This window comes from Pongo pygmaeus, chromosome 17 (assembly GCF_028885625.2).
Source record: "Pongo pygmaeus isolate AG05252 chromosome 17, NHGRI_mPonPyg2-v2.0_pri, whole genome shotgun sequence".
NCBI classification, from domain to species: domain Eukaryota; kingdom Metazoa; phylum Chordata; class Mammalia; order Primates; family Hominidae; genus Pongo; species Pongo pygmaeus.
In genome coordinates this window covers 69,987,007-69,989,365 of record NC_072390.2, presented here as the reverse complement: position 1 = coordinate 69,989,365, position 2,359 = coordinate 69,987,007, and positions in this window count along the sequence as shown.

Sequence of the window (2,359 nt, the reverse complement as noted above, 5' to 3'; positions counted from 1 at the left end):
TTTTCTAGTGGCATGTGTTCACTAAGTGTCTCTGTGTCACATTTTATTAATTCTTGCAATATTTCAAACTTTTTCATTATTATATCTGTTAATGGTCTGTGATCAGTGATCTTCAATGTTACTGTTGTAATTGTTTTTGGGTGCCATGAACCAGGCCTGTGTAAGATGGTGAACTTAATCCATCAATGTGGTGTGTGTTCTGACTGCTCCACAGACTGTCTGTTCCCCAATCTGTCTCCCTCTCCTTGGGCCTCCATATTCTCTGAGACACAATAAAATTGAAATTAGGCCTATTAATAACCTCTAAAGGAAGAGTCACACATATCTCACTTTCCATCAAAAGACAGCAATGATTAAGCTTCATGAGGAAGGCATGTGGAAAGATTAGACAGGCCTAAAGCTAGGTTTCTTGCACCAAAGAATTAGTCAAGTTGTGAATGCAAAGAAAACATTCTTGGAGAAAATGAAAAGTGCTACTCCAGGGAACACAAATGACAAGAAAGCAAAGCAGGTTTATTGTTGATATGGAGAAAATTTTAGTGGTCTGAATAAAAACCAAATCAGTCTCAAAATTCTCTTAAGCCAAAGCCTAATCCAGATAAGGCTATAACTCTTTTCAATTCAGTGAAATCTGAGAAAGGTAAGGAAGCTGCAGAAGAAAAGCTGGAAGCTAGCTGAGGTTGATTCGTGAGGTTTAAGGAAAATAGCCATCTCCATAACATAAAAGTGCAAGGTGAAGAAGCAAGTGCTGATGTAGGAGCTGCAGCAAGTTATTCAGAATATCTAGCTAAGATCATGGATGAAGGTGGCTACACTAAAGAATAGATTTTCTTTTTGTAAATTTTTTTATTAAAAATTTTTGTACATAGTAAGTGTATGTATTTATGGAGTACATGGGAGGTTTTGATACAGGTAAACAATAGATTTTCAACGTAAATAAAACAGCTTTCTATTGGAAGAGGATGCCATATAGGACTTTCATGGCCAGAAAGGAGAAGTCAATGCCTGGTTTCAAAGCTTCAAAAGACAGGCTGACCCTCTTGTTAGGGGCTAATGCAGCTGGTAACTTTATGTTGAAGCCAATGTTCTGGAAATCCTAGGGCCGTTAAGAGTTATGCTAAATCTACTTTGCTTGTGCTCTAGAAATGAAAGAACAAAGACTGGAGAATAATCACATCTGTTCACAGCATGGTTTACAGAATCTTTAAGCCCACTGTTGAGATCTACTGCTCAGAAAAAAAGATTCCTTTCAAAGTATTACTGCTCATTAACAATCCATTTAGGCACCCAAGAGCTGACTAGATGTCAACTAGATGTCAAGATGTACAAGAAGATTAATGTTGTTTTCATGCATGCTAACACAACATCCATTCTACAGCCTGTGAATCAAGGAGGAATTTTGACTTTTAAGTCTTATTACTTAATAAAAACATTCTTAAGGTTATAGCTGCCATAGATTGTGAGTCCTTTAATAAATCTTGGCAAAGTAAGTTGAAAACCTTCTGGAAAAGACATATTATTCTAGATGCCATTAAGAACACTTGTGCTTCATGAGAGGAAGTCAAAATATCAACATTAACAGGAATTTGGAAGAAATATATTCCAAACCTCATGGATAACCTTGAAGGGTTCAAGACTTCAGTGGAGGAAGAAATTGCAGATGTGGTAAAAATAGCAAGAAAGCTAGAATTAGAAGTACAGGCTGAAGATGTGACTGAATTGCTGCAATCCCATGATAAAACTTTACTGATGAAGAGTTGCTTCTTATGGATGAGCAAAGGAAGTAGTTCCTTGAGATGGAATCTACTGGGGAAGATGCTGTGAACATTGTTGAAATGGCAAAAAAGGATTTGGAATATTACATAAATTTACTTGATACAGCAATAGCAGGTTTTGGGAGGATTGATTTTAATTTTGAAAAACATTCTACTGTTGGAAAAATGCTATTAAATAGCATTTCATGCTACAGAGAAATCTTTCATGAAAGGAAGTCAATCAATGTGGCAAACTTAATCATTGTCTTATTTTAAAAAATTGCTACAGCCACCCCAGCCTTCAGCAACCATCAGCCTGATCAGTCAGCCATGATCAATATCATGGCAAGAGCCTCCATCAGCAAAAGACTGTGATTAGCTGAAGACTCAGATAATCATTAGAGTTTTTTTAGCAATAAAGTAATTTTTAATTAAGGTATGTATTTTTTTAGACATAATGTTATTGCACATTTGGTAGCCTACAGTACAGTTAAAACATAACTTTTATATGTACTTGGAAACCAGAGAATTTGTGTGCCTTGCTTTATTATGATATTAGTTTTATTGGGGTGGTCTGGAGCTGAACCTACAATATCTCCAAGGTA